The sequence below is a fragment of the Arvicanthis niloticus genome, chromosome 1 (genome assembly GCF_011762505.2).
Source record: "Arvicanthis niloticus isolate mArvNil1 chromosome 1, mArvNil1.pat.X, whole genome shotgun sequence".
Classification (NCBI taxonomy): Eukaryota; Metazoa; Chordata; class Mammalia; order Rodentia; family Muridae; genus Arvicanthis; species Arvicanthis niloticus.
Genome location: NC_047658.1, coordinates 121119672 through 121139093, shown reverse-complemented (window position 1 = coordinate 121139093; position 19422 = coordinate 121119672). Strand labels below are relative to the sequence as shown.

Below are 19422 nucleotides of genomic sequence, written 5' to 3'. Positions count from 1 at the left end.
TAACTTTTATTAAATTTGCTTTTTAACAATCTCACTCTGGCATATTGTTTTATTACTCTCACCCCATCCTACTATGTCTCCCATCTGCAATCTGCCCCATGCTTCAATGGTTCCCTTTCTCACACTCATGACTTTGGGACTCAATGGGTTTAACCAAGGCTATGTATGTGCCCAGAGGTTTCCAACTATCTTTTGTTACCTGGTGGACTCATCAGCATGCAGACAACTGAAGAATAATAGTGTTTCCCCTATCCAGCAAGTAAACAACTAAAGAGTATGATAGTGTCTCCACCATATTCTTACAATGGCCAACAGTTCAGGGATATATAGAGTCCTGTGAGTCCCTCCCTCATCTGTAGCTGTCTTTGACTGCCCCAGTTCAGTACAATCAAGTCCAAGAAGTAGAAACTGCTGTAAGATTATAATTGTAATGGCTCTGGCATACTCTGAAGATAGCATTTTGTAGCTCTTTTTCATTTTTTCTGGTACACACATACTTTCTGCCTTCTTTTCTGTGATGTTCTCACAGCTACTGACTCAGTAGCATAAATATCCTCTTTTAAGCTGAAGTATCAGTCATTTAATCTTAGCACCTTGAACAGTCATGAGATGAGTGTCTGTACTCACAATCATTCATAGCAAGAAAAGAAACCTCTCTAAGGCTGAGAATAGCATTTTTCTTTTAAAATTTATTTATTTATTTATTTATTTATTTATTTATTTATTTATTTTACATTCCAATTACTTCCCTCACCTCCCAGTCTCCCATCACAAAGTCCCTTACCCTATTCTCTCTCCCTTTCTCCTCTAAAGTGATGGGCCCTCCCTGAGGCACATCCAATCTCAGCAGTTTCTGGGATTCCCCAAGGGTCCAGGTTAGTTGACTCTGTTGGTCTTCCTATGGAGTTCCTATCCCATTCATGGCCTTCAATCCTTCCCCCAAATCTTCCAGAAGAGTCTCTGAGTTCTGTTCAATGATTGGGTGCGGGTATCTGCATCTGTTCCAGACAGCTGCTGGGTAGAACCTCTCAGAGGATAGCTTTGTTGGATTCCTTTCTGCAAGCTTATTAACACTTATATAAAAATAACATTTATAGTGTCAGGGATTGATGCTTGTCCAGAGGATTATGTCTCAAGTTGGGCCAATTATTTTTATAACTTTTACTAAATTTGCTTTCTAACAATCTCACTCTGATATATTGTTTTATTACTCTCAGCTCATCCTACCATGTCTCCCTTCTACCATCTGACCACCCTCCCAAAAAGTCCTTGCTTCCTATGACTATTTTATTCCCCCTTCTAAGTGAGACATGAGCATTTTAGCTTGGGCCTTCCTTATTGTTAAGCTTCATTGGGTCTGTGGGGTGTATCACGAGTGTCCTGTACTTTATGGCTAATATTCACTTATCAGTGAGTATACATCACTCATGCCCTTTTGAGTCAGTGTTACCACACTCAGTATGATATTTTCTAGTTTCATCTGTTTTCAAAATGCATAATGTCCTTGTGGTGTGTGTGTGTGTGTGTGTGTGTGTGTGTGTGTGTGTGTGTGTGTGTGGGGTGGGTGTTTAAGTTCTCTTCTTTTTTATTTATTTTTTATTTTATTATTTATTTATTTATTTCACAGTCTATACTTTATCACTCTCCCTGTCCACCCTCCAACTGTTCCATATCCCATACATGCTACCCCCTTCTCCTAGAGGATGTCCCCATCCACACCCACCCCACAATACCTCACCACTGGGCCCCAAGTCTCAAGGGTTAGGCACATCTTTTCTGGTTGAACACTGATCAAGTAGTCCTTTGTTGTATATGTGTTGCAGGGGTCTCGTATCAGATAGAATATGTTGCCTGGTTGGTGACTCAGTGTCTGAGAGATCCTGGTGGCCCAGATTAGTTAAGACTGTTGCTCTTCCTATAGTGTCGCCTCAGTTTCTTCTAGCTTTTTCCTAATTCAACCACAGGGGTCACCACCTTCAGTCCACTGGTTGAGTGTAAATATCTGCATCTGACTCTTTCAGCTGCTTGTTAGGACTTTTAGAAGACAGTCATGATAAGCCCCTATCTGTAAGCATACCATACTATCAGTAATACTGTTAGGCCTGTGGCCTCCTCCTGGGCTGGATCCCAATTTGGACCTGTCACCCATTAGGGTTACTGTGCAATGTCAGTAGTTGATTAGGTTCATAAGAGTAACTGGGTAAAATTCTTGGTTTTCTTTATCCTTTGGAAGATTTTATGGTGTCTTCTGGACTTATAAAACTAGTCATAATGTGGGGGAGAGGGGTGTCCTTCAAGTAAGTTTCATTTAAGAGGTATATAGGTATATAGGTACTGTTTCTGAAGTGTATTTTATCTTCAGCAATGTTGACTTCTCTTCCATATCTGGGGAGCGATGAAGGGAAATAGTGATAACCTGTCTGTTTTGGGAATCTGCTGAGTTTAGATGCCCCAGGATGAGGTGGTACACAAAGAAGTCTCCCCTTCTATTAGGAGAAAGGAAGTGGCAACATAAGAGGTTTTAGTAAGGTGGGTATTTGGAAGAGAGAAAGGAAGGGGCTGTGATCAGAATGTAAAGTGAATAAAAATATATAAAAAATAAAAATAGAAAAATAAAAAATAAAGAAGGACATAGCCTTTTTTCCATAACTTTTGACTCTATCAAAGTGACCCATCAGTGGGTTGGACGATAAGGATTGATATTTTTAAACTAAGTCTACTTGTTTAAAGAATTACTTTTAAATATAAATTTATATTCTAGTCATTAAATAAGAATACATTTTTGGTATGTTCATCTGGATGTCCCTATAAAATGAGCACAATTAACTGAACACAAAACTGTAAACACATAACAAATCCCTGTTATATTACTGCAAATTTCTGACATCAATTTTTATTAGTCTTTTCAAGAAACCTAACTGCATCTTCTATTTAAAGGACTTTGTATGCACCTGCTTACTTATATTTGTATAGATATGACAGAAAAAAATTATTGTATGGAAAAGACTGAGTATGATAATATAGTAAATTAAACTCTTCACAGTCTGACCTAAAGTTGTCATAGTCATGTTATTCATTTGTTAGTCTTCTGAACAAGACAAGAACCTTCTGAAAGCCAGCATGCTATTGAAGAGGTGAGGCTGTCACTAAACATTCTTGAATTTGATACAGGGTGGGAAAATGTGATTCATAATAGAATTAAGATAAGATGAATGTATCCAAATTATAAAAACCTAAAATCAAAGCTGTAAATATCATAATGACTTCAATACAATCTTTGTGAATGCACTTTTCACATCCTTGTTCCTCAGGCTGTAAACCAGAGGGTTCAGCATGGGGATGACCATAGTATAAAACACAGATGCAATTTTATCAGTGTCCATGGAGTGACTGGAGCTAGGCTGTAAGTACATGAATATGATAGTCCCATAAAAAATGGAGACAGCTGTAAAATGTGAGGCACAAGTGGAGAGAGCTTTGCAATATCCTGCAGGTGAGTGCATCTTTAGTATGTTGGTAAAAATGAACATGTAGGATATTATGATGAGTATAAGGGCAAAAAAGATATTGAAGCTGGCTACATAAACAAGAATCAGTTCATTAACATGTCTATCAGAGCAAGATGTAATCATGACTGCCAGAACATCACAGAAAAAATGATGAACTACATTGGACTCACAGAAAGAGAGACTTAATACATCCATAGTATAAATGGAAGCATTCAGCAAACCACAGATATAACAGCCAATGAGTAGAGACATACACATGCATGTTGTCATGGTGGTGGTATAATGTAGGGGCTTACACACTGCTGCATAATGATCATAGGCCATGGCAACTAAAAGGTAGTTTTCCACATCTGCAAAGTTTGCAAAAAAAAAACATCTGAGAGGCACAAGCATTGTAAGACATGATCTTGTTTCCTGTAAGAATTCCAGCTATGACCTTTGGAGTTACTGTTGAAGAGTAACAGAAGTCCACTAAGGACAGGTTACCTAGAAAAATGTACATGGGAGTGTGGAGCCGAGAATCCAAGAGAATCAACAGAATCAGCCCCAGATTTCCTACAAGGGTGATAGTATAGATGAGGAGGAAGGTGATGAAGAGTGGAAGCTGAAGTTGTGTGTCATTGGTGAGTCCAACCAGGATGAAGCATCTCACTTCTGTCCTATTCTCCATCAGTGATATCAGTTAATCAACAGAAGGTCTTAAAATTTTTAAAAGAAAAAAATAGTAGAATAAAAGTTTAGAGAGATGGTTTAATGGTTATAGCCCTGGATATCTATTCCAAAGACCCAGCATCTACACAGCAGCTCACAATTGTCAACAATCCAGTAGAAGGGGATCTGTGTAACACCTTCTTCTGACCTGCTCAGGTATGACTCATACATGTAGGCATGGCACCTATACACATAGAATTAATTTTTAAAATTATTTAAGAACAGGATAATAATTGGAGTCTGTGAATATTTAATTAATTTTCTACCAAGAATGGAGATATATATATATATATATATATATATATATATATATATATATCATATGTATGTATATATTCATTAGCCAAATATAAACAGTTTAGTAACTATAATAATTGTTTCTTTTTATGTGCCTATGTACCTGTGAAGTTTTCATGGACTGTGTAAAACTAACACTACTGTACTTACCTGACAAAAGATAGTATAGAAACAACCTGTGCTCTGTCAATAGATAATGACTTTGATAAATTATTATTACATCCAAGTAAATTGTCATGCACAAAACACACAAATTTCTGCATTTTTAAATAACACAGTTACAACTTTCTGTTTTGGAATCTGGTAAACCACTAATCCATTGCAAGCTAACAGTCTAAAATAATTTGACTTAATTATAATGAATAATTGTTTCTTTTGTTTTACTACAATGAACTGAGTGGCACACTATCTTGTAAGTTCTTCTTGGTGACTACATAATTTTTCTCATTAAACATCAATTGAACAAGCAATCCCAAACCAAACCATGAAATTTTTCTTCTGAATACTAGAATGTTATAAATGAAGTAATGAGCTCTGGATTGCACTTTAACATTTTTCTACATACATTCTCATACTTTTAGTATAACCTATCTAGATGCATTAACAAGGACATGTTCAGAATTATTAAAGTATGACTAGGTCAGAGAAGGTGTTACCTTTAATCAGCATTATTCAACACTGAAATTACTAGTTTTTTACACTTAGAATTATGTTGAAAGAATGTTCAACCCCAGAATCAGATTTGAATAAAAACATATTTAAAACAGAGAGATCAAGTTCTTAGAAGTGATGTATACCAGATCATCCACTAACTACCTAGAAAGATCCTACCTCCTCTAAACATCATTTTGACATCTGCAAAGTGAAGACAGTAATGAGGCCTACCTTGTAATATTATCACAAAAATAAAAGAGCATACCAACAGCAATATAATGCTAGCTGTTTACATGGCTTAGTGTGTACTACCAATCATTATGTCATTGTTATATCATAATAACACAGAAGGCTTTTGTGCTGGGTAAGTTCAAGTCCTGAAATTCCTTCTCCAAATTGCCCTTTCTCTGTTTGGGCCACTGGTATTACATGTGCCTTATCATCCTCAGCTTGTTATCATTCTAAGACTATGAATGCTGGTCATGCTATTTCACATGGACCATTCTTTTCAAAAGTTTGATTGTTGTAATCCTTAATTTTAGATACAACTTTTCTCCCTTCTTAATTTTTTGTTTTAATTTTCTCCAGATACCATTTAACAGTGGGAAGAGAGACCAAGATAGCCCAATTTCCTAGCATGTGAGTTTTGTAATCTTTGGTATATGTAGTTGTTACAGTCTAATGATGCTTAAATTTTCTTGTTTGGCTTAGTGTATTTGGAAGGATATCTACTCTACTATTTGCCATTATCTTTGTGTTGAGCTTTTGCCTATTTTAGTTTGTATTATACCTCAAAAATATTTAATTGGCAGATCTTACCTTATTTAACAACTTTCTGCATTGGCTATATTATATCCAAATGGCATTTCTGTGTTCACATACATGCATATGTGTGTGCGTGCATGTGTAAGAAGTAGAAAGGAAATATTCTTTATTACTCTGTTCATAAGATAACTTAAAATCTAAGAAGTTAGATGAGAATCTCAGTTTTTAAGAATACTATGAGAAATACTGAGGTACCAGAGCTACAGATTACATACAACATAAACCTGACCTCAGGGCATAAGATTTTAAATGTGACTGAGATAGTATTCATATATATCTAAGACTTCATCAGTGTATAGAAAGATAATTTTATTTTCTGAGTCTGTGTTTTTTTTCTGATTGTTTCTTCTACTCAATCAAATGAATCATACACTGAATATAAAATTACATCAACAATCTTATATTTTCTATTCTGAAAGAATTTTTTAATATTTGAATTATCAAAATATCCTGGAGTGTTTTGACATTTATACTTCGATTCAGCATCTCAAAACTACTTTTAGAAGAATAGCCTTTAACCTTTAAATTGTTTTAGCCTTCAAAGCCATTTTTAAATACCTGTTTTCAAACAACTCACAGTAGTTATACACAGACCATTTAATTTATGGGATTGTCCTTCTCACTGGCTTGTAAATGCCCAAATTATAATAGAATACTTACTCTAGTTACTCTAACATCTTAAAAATCTACTATGTAATATTTCTCAGATCTTCTTCCTGTTGCTTGGTATTAGGAAATGGTCAGTGTTCCCAGCTTGTCTAAGGCAAGAGGTCAGGACAGAATTTCCACACAGTCCAAGTTCTAAATGTGCCATGCAGCCCTCCTCTTCCCTTGGAATAGTCATGTACCTTTTTATCCAGAATACATACTACAGGAAAAAAAGACAAAATCACTTCTATAATTCACAAGTTGTGTCTGTATACAAAAATACAAGAAACTGTCAGGGAACCTATGAAGAACTTGCCAGATAAAAGTCAATCAATGTGACTTTTTATCTTTGAGTTTTTACTCACCTTTCTTGAAGGCTCATAGCTAATTCTCAAGTGAGTCCAAAGACCTTCATGTGTTAACAATGACTACCATTAATAAAATAAATAGCATCTGATGGAGAATAGCATGAAGTATTTACCCTAATGTGTCATATTGGTATTTCAGAAACTAGTACATGGAGGTGTGAGAATTTTAAACAGTAAGACAGATCTTGAGATTCCTCTAGAGTATAGCTGAAGATCCTCATACTGTCTTCTTAGGGAAAACATAATCAAATGTCCTTGGGGAACAAGCTTGCTTCTTATCAGTTAAAGTTCATTTTTAATGGATGAATGAAAATACAAAAGTTATACATATTAATGAGGTCTCATGCAATGCTTCTATATATAATGTACATTGTGAAATGTTCAAATCACATTAAGTTTGCCTCTCTCCTCAAGCACTATTTATTTTCAATTAAAAAAATTTAAATCCTTCTGTCTAGCCTGCCTTTTATTTTCATTTCTTCCAGTCTATTCAAAGAGTATATTACATTATTTCTATCTATAGTAATCCTTTTTTCCAATAACGCATCTGAGCTTTTTGTTCCTAGCTAAATGTAACTTCCTAAAATATCTAATGATCATTGATTATTCTTTCTGAGCTGTTCTTTCTAATATTCTACAGAATTGTCTGTGTTACTTTTAACAAAAATGTCTACTTATTTTGTCTGACCATTAATTTTTTAATTTTTATTACACATATATGATTTTTTTCTTCATTTACTCATTTATGTTAGTGTGTAGAAGTCCAAGAAAACTTACAAAAGTCAGTTCTCTCCTTCCCTCACATGGATCCCAGGATTTGAACACAAATTGTCATCTTGTAAGCAAGCTCTTTTACCCACCAAGCCATCCCACTAGACCCAATTTATCAATTACTTACTATTGAGTTTTGTAATTATTTTATACTCTGAGAATGAACCAGCTTACAAATAAAAATTTTTGGCTATTTTTCCCTATTATGTAATTGTTTCTTTTTATTCTATAGACTATGTACTTTGCCAAGCAGATTCTTTCTACCTTTAAACAATCATACTTTTTTATTTTGTTTTTTTGGGAGGCTTTGTTTTCTTTTTGATCTTCTGCAAAACAAGGATGAAAAAAACACTCCACCCATCGCAATGTAATAACTTCAAGTGTCTTCCGTATATTTCCCTCTAGTATTTTCAAAGTTTGTATCTTTTAATTCTAGTTTCTTATTTATTTCGAAAGTTTTTCTATAGTTAAAAAAGTTATAAAGTATATCATTTTGTTTTTTATGTGGATTTCTTGGTCTCCAATATCATTTATTGAAGACAGTACTACAACCCAGTGTGCTCTCTTGGGAAATTTTCAAGCATTGATTGGCTATTGATATATTTGCATTTGTGTCTAGAATTTCTATTTTATTTATCATTCATGAAAATCCCATTTGATCATGGTAAATACATTTCCTAATGTATTTCTCAATTTGTCTCCACATATCTTGTTGAGATATTTTGACCTATGCTGATCAAAGATTTTGAGCTACCACTTTCTTTTTCATTGTTCCTTTCTTCTGTTTCATTTCTTTTTTTGTATTAAAATGTTCAACAAATACAACTTAAAACTTAAGCATTAGGTATTTAATTTGGATTACAATTACATGTTATAATGTATCATTACAGGGAACTCAAGGTAGTAGGAACCTGAAGCAGCTTGTCATATCACATCCACATTCAAGAGCAAAGAATAAATTAATGTTGTGTGCAAAATGCTCAGTTCACTCTCCACACTCCATTTCAGAACTGAGGCTCTTTTCCACTTTCTCTTCTATTAGTTTCAATGTATCTGGTTTTATGTGAAGGTCCTTTATCCACTTGGACTTGAGCTTTAAGGAGATAAGAATGGATCAATGTGCATTCTTCTACATGCTGACCTCCAGTTGAACCAGCATCATTTGTTGAAAATTCTGTTTTTTCCACTGGATGGTTTTAGCACCTATGTCAAAGATCAAGTGACCACAGATGTGTAAGTTCATTTCTCGGTCTTCAGTTCTATTCCATTGATCTTCCTGCCTGTCTCTGTATCAATACCATGCAGTTTTTATCACTATTGCTCTGTAACATAGCTTGAGGTCAGGGATGGAGATTTCTCCAGAAGTTCTTTCATTGTTGAGAATAGTTTCGCTACCCTGGGGTTTTGTTATTCCAAATGAATTTACAAATTGCTCTTTCTAACCCTATGAAGAATTGAGTTGGAATTTTGATGAGGATTACATTGAATCTGTTGATTGCTTTAGGCAAGATGGCCATTTTTACTATATTAATCTTGCCATTCCATGAGCATGGGAAACCTTTCCATCTTCCAAAAGACCCAGCAAGCAGTTGAAAGAGTCAGATGCAGATATTTGCATTTAACCAATGGACAGAAGATGCTGACCCCTGTGTTTGAATTAGAGGAAAGCTGGAAGAAGCTGAGGAAGAGGGTGATCCTGTAAAAGGACCAGCAGTCTCAATTAACCTGGACCCCAGGATCTCTCAGACACTGGACCACCAACCAGGCAGCATACATCAGCTGATATGAGGCCCCAACACATATAGAGCAGAGGACTGGCTGCTCTGGGTTCAGTCAGAGAAGTTGCACCTAACCCTTAAAAGACTGGAAACCCCAGGGAGTTTAGAGGTCTGGTGGGGTTGGGGGGTTCATCCTCATGGAGACAGAGGGCAGGGAGGAGGTATGAGATGTGGAACAGTCAGAGGGTGGACCAGGAGGGGAATAGAATCTGGAGTATTAAAAAGTGAAAAATAAATAAAGAAAGAAGAAGAAAATAATTAAGAGGAGGAGAAGGAGAAGGAAGAGGAAGAGGAGGAAGAGGAGGAAGAGGAGGAAGAGGAGGAAGAGGAGGAAGAGGAGGAGACAGAACAAGAAGAAGAGGAAGAAGAGAAAGAAAAGCTAAAGACCTGTATTTCTAAAAGTGTTCTACAATTTATTCAGAAGATTCCTCACATGTAAGATTTACAAGGAGTCATAGGTCCACATGTTGCCATTGAACTCAAAACTACAAATATACTCCCTCATTTAAAAATGAGAAACTTGTGTCTTACCAAGAACTTATTATGTTTCTGGTGGGTATTATCTAATACCCACAAAAGAATAATCTCAAACATATTTAAATAAAAACATAAAGAATGAAAAATTCACTTACAAGGTTACTAATTACTCATTTAAAATATCTTTTTGAGATCTACTACAACAAAGACATCTAGTCAGGTACCACTGACCATGGTTTTGTTTTTTGTTTTTTAATTTTTGATTTTTTAATCATTTTTTTACTCCAATCTTTATCTCCCTCCTGGTCTGGCCTCTAACTATTCCACATCCCATATGCCCCCCCACCCCCCAGGTCACCAAGGTGATGTCCCAATCCACAACCTCCACCCCAACCAGACCTCCCCACTTCCTGTGGTTTCAAGTCTCTTGAGGGTTAGGTGTATCTTCTCTCACTAAGTCAAGCCCCAGAAGTCCCCTACTGTGTATGTGTTGGGGGCCTCATATCAGCTGCTGTATGCTGCCTGGTTGGTGTCTCAGTGTCTAAGACATCTCTGGGGGCCAGGCTAGTTTAGGCTGCTGGTCTTCCTATAGAGTTGGCCTCCTCCTTGACTTCTTCCAGCTTTTCCTTAATTCAATCACAGGGGTCACTAGTCCATTAGTTCTGTATAAATATCTGCATCTGACTCTTTCAGTTGCTTGTTGGGATTTTCAGAGGGCAGCCATGCTAGGCTCTTGTTTGTAAACACAACATAGCAACAGTAATAGTGTCAGACACTGGGGCTTCCCCTTGACCTGGACCCAAATTTGGGCCTATCACTGGACCTTCTTTCCCTCAGGTTCTCCTTCATTTTTGACCCTGGAGCAACAATTATAGGTCAGAGTTTTTGACTGTGGGATTGAAACCACATCCTTCCACTTGAGTCTATCTTTTTGCTGGAGGTGGACTCTAAAAGTTCCCTCTCCCCACTGTAGGGCATTTCATCTAAGTCCCTCCCTTTGAGCCCTGAAAGTCTCTTACCTCCAAGGTCTCTGGTACATTCTAGAAGGTTCCCCCACCTGCTACCTCTAGAGGTTGCCTTTTTCCATTCTTTCTGCTAGCCCTCAGGGCTTCAGTCTTGTTCCCCAACACACAACCTAATTATGTTTCCCTCTTCCCCTCCCTGAACCCTTTCCTACCCAGTTACTTCCCCCCCCTCACCTCTCTCCATGATTGCTTTCTTCTGCCTCTCAAGTGGGATTGAGGCATCCTCATTTGGGCCCTTCAGCTTGTTAACATTCTTTAGTTCTGTGGATTATCTTGGGTATTCTGTACTTTTTATTTTTTGGCTAATATCCAATTAAGTAAGTAACTACATACCATGCATGTACTTTTAGGTCTGAGTTACCTCACTCAGGATGATACTTTCTAGTTTTACCTATATGCCTGCAAAACTCAGGATGTCCTCATTCTTAACAGCTGAGTAGTAGTCCATTGTGTAAATGAGCCATTCAGTATCCATTCTTTTGTTGTGGGACATTTGGGGTGTTTCCAGATTCTGATTATCACAAATAAGGCTGCTGTGAACATAGTAGAATATGTGCCCCTGTGGTATGGTGGGGCATCTTTTGTGTATGTGCCCAAGAGTGATACAGCTGTGTATATAGCTGTATAGGTAGATCTGGTCCAAATTTCTGAGGAACCTCCAGATTGAATTCCAGCGTGGTTGTACCAGTTTACAGTCCTACGAACAATAGAGGAGTGTTCCTTTTTCTCCATATCCTTGCCAATATATGCTGTCACCTGAGTTTTTTGATCTTAGCCATTCTGATTGGTGTAAAATGGACCCACATCTCAGGGGTCATTTTGATTTCCATTTCACTGATGACTAAGGACTTTTAACAGTTCTTTAAATGCTTCTCAGCCATTTGATATTCCTCTGTTGTGAATTCTCTGTTTACTTCTATACCCCATTTTTTATTGAATATTTTCTTTATTTGCATTTTGTTTCAGTTGTTTGGTTTCTTGGTCTCTAGCTTTTTGAATCCCTTATATGTTTTGGATGTGGAGATAGTTAAGATTTTTTTCTCAAACTGTAGGTTGCTGATTTGTCCTATTGACTATATCCTTTGCCTTACAGAAGCTTTCCAATTTCATGAGGTCCCATTTATTAATCCTCAATCTTAGAGCCTGAGCCATTGGGGTTCTGTTTAGAAAATTTTCCCCTGCGGCAATGAATTTGAAAGTCTTTCCCACTTTCTCTTTTATTAAATCCAGTGTTTATAGTTATATGTTGAAGTTCTTGATCCACTTTGACTTGAGCTTTGTGCAAGGTGACAAACATAGATCTATTTTCATTTTTCTACATACAGACTGCCAATTAGACCAGCACCATTTACTGAAGATGCTTTCTTTTTTCCATTGTATGTTTTTGGCTTCTTTAAAAGTTAGAGTCACTTCTATTGTGTGATTAATAGTTTAATTAGAGAGAATATAAACACTATTAGTAAGCCAATGAAGTAAATGTTAATAAAGTTTTGAAAAGAATAGATCATGTGAGGAGATAGTCTATGTGGTGAATGACAACTAGTATATAAATGAGCAGAGAAAAAGTCTAAAGTTGTAGAAGTAACAGAATATATTAGGCTTAAATCTAAATTATAAAATTAAATATCAAGTGACAACTTAATTTACAAAATTTATTATTCAGGAATTTTATACATGTATATAAGGAAGTGTAGTCCTTCTTACCCCTTGGTACTCTTATTCGCCCCTTTCTTCTCCCAGTAAAACCCTTCTTTTCAACAACTTTCCTTCCAACTTTCATATTTTTTATGTATGGCCCACTGAGTGAAAATAAGTTTATTTATATGTTATGAAGAAATTATTTCTTAAAGCATAAGCAACTTACTAATGAAAAATGTAATGCACCATCCATCATTTACTGTCAGTAGTCCTCAGGGATGGGTCAGCCCTCATGAGCCTTTCCCCCTTACAAGATAAAATGTTAATGCACCCAATCTTATGCATACTCTATGCAGATAACCACAACTAAAGTTCATGGGTGCAACAGCCATGTCATGTCCAAAAGACATTGTTTCACAGAAGTCCTCTCAACCACAGGCACTTAACAGCCTTTTTGCTCCCCCACCTTCTATATTGTTTCATGATTCTTAGTGGTAGAAAGGGTGATACAGATGACCTCTTTAAGGATGAGTACTCCACAGTCAGTAAGTGCCAAACCCCATGTATGGAAATTTTACCATCAGTTCATGTGATTATAGATGCCAAAAATATTCGTTGTGTTTTCTGTGAAAGCTGATCAACCAGGCAGGTTTGTGGGTTAATTAAAACACAGTTCACACATGTGAGAATGGAGAAGGGAAAGGCGAAATCAAGGATTTGAGATCCAGTAGTTTCGGGCTCTGAATGTGACAGAAGATAGATATCTCTCTCATACAAAGAAAGACACAGAACGGTGGGAAGGAAGGAATGAGAGATAGAGAAAAAGAAATAAACAGATTAATTTTCTACCTCATTTTATCCAGCTCCTCTCAGAATGGATGATGGCCACCACGTTAATCAGGGAAATCATTACAGAACCCATGGCTTCCAAGAGCATTTACTTTCAAAATCACTGTTACTAGCCCCCAGAAAGACATCAGTTGAGCCATTTTTTGTCTTTTTCCACTGTTTTTTCTTTTCTTTATCTTTTTATTTTGACAGTGTCTTGATATAGAACTTAAATTAGTATCAAAATGTTATTAATCTATGAATATCAGCCTCTTAAGTGCTGAGACTCCATGGGTTTACCACCATATTTCATAAGAATACATTCACACTAAAAAATATGTAATATAGCTAAACTAAACCATAAAACTACCACACAAAGCCAAAATGCATTTCATCCTAAAAACTGGGCTTCATATAATTCAGTGCGTCCTCACTGTGAACTTCTATGACTAGTCTGTATTATATTCCTGTTTTATAAAGATCTGCATTGACACAAGTTAAAAGTAAATTGATAAAAGATGATGCATTTAATAGACCTATATTTTTATTTTTATTTGATTAAAAACCAACACCATTAATATCACTCATATATTATAACTCTGAATATCTCTTTTACTATAAGGTATAATTTCAGAAAACTGAATTTAGGGTTGGTGTTTATAAGATAGGTTCAGCAGAGGAACCACCAAAATGGCTGCTCAATGATTAGGGGAAGGGCTTTATTGTAGATAAGAGAGAATAGCCAGGGGAAACTAGAAAAGTCCACAGCAGAGAAAAAAAGAAGCAGACTATATGTAGCCAGGGCTATTTGTAAGAATAACAAAAGAGAGGAAAGGGACAATAGTGGAGACGGGGAATAACTTCACCTTTTATAAAGAAGCAACTGGAATGCGAGAAGTGGAAACCCTGTGACCTGCAACAGCCTGGGAGCTATAATATTGGAGGAGGAATGATACAGGTAAGAAGGGCCTGGAAGCAAGAATGGACTTTGAAACGCATAACAAATGTGTGTAAGTAGGGACTAAGAAAGTCTAGAGGAAAGGGTGGGCTTTGGTATACAACCACATGTATAGGCAAGGAAAGTGTCTTTTTGTCAAACAGAAACCGATTTTTTTCATGTTCCTGGCAAATGCTGACATTAAACTTTTATCCATCTGCCATAATTTCTTCTATATTGCAGCTTCGGTTGAGCCTAGACTGTTATTTATAGACATGCACTGATCCTTGGAGTTTGGAATATTGGAGGTTCTTTTCAACCTGACAGTTTTCAAATATGATGCAAGATTAACAAGGTGGCTCAGTTAGTAAAGGTGCTGTTTTTCAGTGTTGAGAACCTTAGTTTGATCCTTAGAACTTATGTGGTAAAGAGAAAATGAATTGTCCTCTACAAGCTGTCCTATAACCATTAAATGAGTGATATGAAATCTCTCTGTGTCTCTCTCTCTCTATCTCTGTCTCTCTCTCACACACACACACACACTCACACATACACAGCTGATAAATGGATGCAGCTTGGATTAATAGATAGATGACAGATGATAATAGATAGGTAGATAGATAGATAGATAGATAGATAGATAGATAGATAGATAGACAGACAGAAAGACAGACCAACAGGTTGATGGTCATAGAGATAACAAATCAAGTCTGGTTCACTGAAAAGAATGTGAGAAAAATGAATCCAGGTATTGTATGTCGCAGATAAAATCAATATAATATCATTTTGGCCTGAAAATAATCTTTCTGAATGCACTCTTAACTTCCTTATTCCTCAGGCTGTAGACCAAAGGGTTCAGCAGAGGGATCACCATGGTATAGAACACAGACACAGTTTTGTCAGTGTCCATAGCATGACTGGAACTAGGCTGCAAGTACATGAAAATTACTGTCCCATAGAAAATAAAAACAGCAGTGAAATGAGATGCACAAGTGGACATGGCCTTCTGATGTCCTGCAGATGAGTGCATCTTTAGAATCATGATAAAAATCATTAGGTAGGATATTAAAATGATTGTGAGAGCAAAAAAGATATTGAAGCTTGCTACATAAACAAGAACCAGTTCATTTACACGTTTGTCAGAGCAAGAGAGTATCATGACTGCTGGAATATCACAGAAAAAATGATGGACCACATTAGCCTTACAAAAGGAAAGACTAAATGCATCCCCAGTATAGATACAGGCACTCAGGAAGCCACAGGCATAGCAGCCTGCAATCATCCATGCACACATACTTGTAGTCATGGTGCTAGCATAGTGTAGGGGCTTACAGACTGCTGCATAGCGATCATAAGCCATTGAGGCCAACAAGTAATTTTCCACAGTAGCAAAGCCTGTAACAAAGAACATCTGAGCAGCACAGTCATTATAGGACATGACTTTATCTCCTACTAGAAAACCAGCCATGACTTTTGGAGTGACACCTGAAGACTAACAAACGTCCACCAGTGATAGATTACCAAGAAAAATGTACATGGGACTGTGAAGGTGAGCATCAAGAACAATCAGCAGGATCATTGCCAGGTTCCCCACAAGGGTAATGGTGTAGATGAGGAGAAAGATGGTAAAGAGTAGAAGCTGTAGGCCTGGGAGATCGGTAAGTCCCTGCAGGAAGAATTGTGCCACTACTGTCCTGTTCTCCATCAAGGTTATCAGAGAATTAATGGGTGATCTGTATCAAAGTGTCAAAGTTACAAAAAAAATAAAGAAGTGGAATTGAATTTCAAATTGTCAAAGAACATATAATTTGTTTTTCTATAGAGAAGCATAAGGTTGAAAGAAATGATTGTGAATTATATACAAGGTTGCAAGCCATTGAATCTGTGGCATCTCTAGTAGTATTCTGCCTAATTTCAACTGTATAGCTATATTTTCTAAAGTGCAAACAGTTTAATAATTGTAGATAAATCTGTATTCTACTTTTGATATGAAGAGTTAACTTATAATAATCATCTCATCCATCATCAATGGGATACTTTAACCAAACCAGAGTCCATAGATTGGAGTGTCACCAATACATGGAATGTCTTCAGCTCACAAATTTACTCTGATGGTAAGTTCAATCCTGAATGCTATTAAATCTATGCCTCTTCTCATGTAATAATAGTATGTTACATACATTTCAATATGTATGTTGATTACAGTTTAAGCTTTTGAAGAATATCCATCCAATTCTATTATTGCTCACCTTTGCAGTCACCTCATATTCTCCAAATGTGAATTTATAAGCCTGACTTTAGCATTGCTTTCTCCTTTAACAAATATATAAAATCCTTAGAATACACTTATCTCTACGATCAGTAATAAAGACTGTATATGTAAATATATATCTGTATGTCTCTGTATCTATGTCTGGAGGAAGAAGCAAGTAGCATTTTTATTCTTCCCTTTTAGAAAATTGAAAATTAAAACATACAGAATAACCTGAAAATCATATATGTAGTTTTTAAAAGGAGTCAAGATTCAAAAGTTGAATTCATCTTCAACCTAATTTTTTAAATCTATGATTTTTATCTCTATCATTGTCAGCATGTACAGGTATATTAATGTTAATTAGCATGATATCATGGAAGAAAGGCAATCATCATGAAAGAAATGTTTTTTCACTTTAAGGATTAGCTGCTATCTTGTTTCTTTCCTTCAATAAGAAGCAAATACATAGTTAATGTAAGATTATAACCTAATCAGATAGGACATCATACATTTTTGGAGGCTTTTTTTTCAGTCTTATCGAGAAATAAGCATGATGTGTTGTACAAATTTCTACATTTCATATGATGAAATTTTTCACATTTACCTCAGGTGCATGCTGAAATCACACATTTTTCTTTAAAATATCTCATAATGAATGTAGTTGTCTTGCTGGTTTTCCATACAAAAATCACAAAAGTTTCATAGAAAGAAGAAGCTTACCAGTTCCATAGGAGAGAACAGCCAAACTTGAATAATATACCAACCTCCACAAATCAGCCATGGAATACTGTACAAGAGCTATGAGCAAAGCTTCCTCTCAGGCAGTTTTCAAAAGGCTCCAAATTCTCTAATGCAGAGAATGAGAAAGGAAAGAGCATTTTCACAGATAAAAGTTCAAATCTCCGTTGAGTCTTAGTTGCCTAGAAAAACCTCCCATTTCCTCTTAATTTACTTTAGAAACATAACACCACATCTCTGGTGTCAATCACAAACTGGGCCTGTACCTAATACAGTCCTCCAAAACTTGTCATGAAGTGATTATTATTAAAAAGTCAATCATTGTGATTTTATTTTTCCCTAGATTATGATTGAAGGCTCTTAGCAAATCCTAGGGTCAAGAAGGCTGTAGGTGCTAAGAGTGACTGTCAACATCAAATGGCCAATGAAGCATAGCATACAGTCTGTTTCACCTAAATCGCCATCAATTTGAATTAGATTACAATTAGAGGCCAATGCAGGGATATCTGCAGGGAAAATTCTAAAGACATGAGACCTCGGGAGAGTGATTGTGTGAGATTATCTAAACATCCTAATCCTATAGGGCAGAAGCAATTAAGTTGTCTGTAGAGAATCAGTTGGTTATTTTTATTATGCACAATTTTTTATTACATTTCATTTTTATCTACTAATTGATGCATTATTTGTATACAGAAATATTTCACTTTCTAGTGTTGACTCTAGCAAGAAAATAAATGTAATATTATATAAAGCAACATATCTTGAATTAATAGTAAACAAAACTTTCACCTATGAAAGCCAAGAAACAGATGGAAACTCACTTGGAAATTTTCTGAAATTAATACATAATATTTATGAGTTTTTATTGCAGAGAAGAAGCCAAGTGAGAGTGTGTGTTCACCTTCTATAATTGTTCTAACAAATTACTGTAAACATCAAGGTTTACAATGATATGTGGTTTTTTCTTTCTTTCTTTTTTTATTATCAAATCATAATTTTTACTTTTTAACAAAGGGGTTATAAACATGAAAATGCAGGATGTGGGAAAGGGGATGATACAGGAGCATAGGTGTTCAGGGGAAGTACAGATATCTTTCATAACAGGGTATCAGCTGGGTAAAGGTTCAGGGGTCAGGTCACTATGACTCTGCCTATGATTCACTTGTCCTTATCTATTTTGGCACTATCCACAAAGGCTGCCTATTTACAAGATCTATGACTACTCAGGCTGGTAGATTTCCACAAAAGCTGCCTGTTTACAATAGTTTATAGCCATCTGTTTCAGTGTTTTTCCAAAGACTTAAGATTTTGTGTTAGCAGCTATGTATATCAGGTCTATTGCTGATTTTAGGTTTATGGCTGATTTTAGGCCTTCAGTGTATAAGCAGGGCTGCCCCTGACATCTCCTCCCTTCTCCAAGTATAGAAGGGCTGTAGCGATTCTAATCTTGCCAAGGTGGGGATAGAGGCCTGACCTCCAGTAGTTAAAAGGGACCTTGTATTGGCTCCAGTCCTCCTGTCATTGTCTAGTGAGGCATGAGGGCCATACCCATCCCAATGTCTTTTTCTTAGAGAGGGGATACTTTTGACATCAACCCCTATGACATCAGGCTTGTCCCTCAGGGAACCCAGAAACATATTTTTAACTTTTATTTATATTCCCTTGCAGTGCTTAGCCTCGCAGCCTAAGAATTCAGATCGACAGACAGAGAGGGTTCTAGGTGGTCCCTCTTTGCTTGGTCTAGGGGCGGAAGTACCCTCTTTTAGGTTGGGTGGAGATGAGACTTGGGAGCACCCTGGATAGAGTAATATCCTCATCTAGAGTCTCATGCTCCTCCATAGCTAACTTATGATAATGTATCTGAATAGATTTTGCTATCAGATTATCTATCTGTTGTTTCACAAAGTAAGTCAGCCTATTTAAGGCCCAGGGACCAAAGGAAATAAGCAAAAATAACCTAATTA

The 19422-nt window shown here is 36.3% G+C and overlaps 2 pseudogenes across 2 annotated transcripts; both read right to left on the bottom strand.

Annotated features, from left to right (window-relative positions):
• Window positions 1–750: 750 nt before the first annotated feature.
• LOC143435441 (olfactory receptor 5B3-like) lies at window positions 751–7140 on the bottom strand (annotated as a pseudogene). Its single transcript, XR_013105761.1, has 2 exons — window positions 7010–7140; window positions 751–4207 (listed from the first exon to the last, which is right to left on the bottom strand). The product of XR_013105761.1 is annotated as an olfactory receptor 5B3-like (transcript).
• Window positions 7141–12792: 5652 nt separating this feature from the next.
• Window positions 12793–17871, bottom strand: LOC143439100 (olfactory receptor 5B3-like; annotated as a pseudogene). Its single transcript, XR_013107522.1, has 2 exons — window positions 17441–17871; window positions 12793–16199 (listed from the first exon to the last, which is right to left on the bottom strand). The product of XR_013107522.1 is annotated as an olfactory receptor 5B3-like (transcript).
• Between the last annotated feature and the right edge of the window lie 1551 nt (window positions 17872–19422).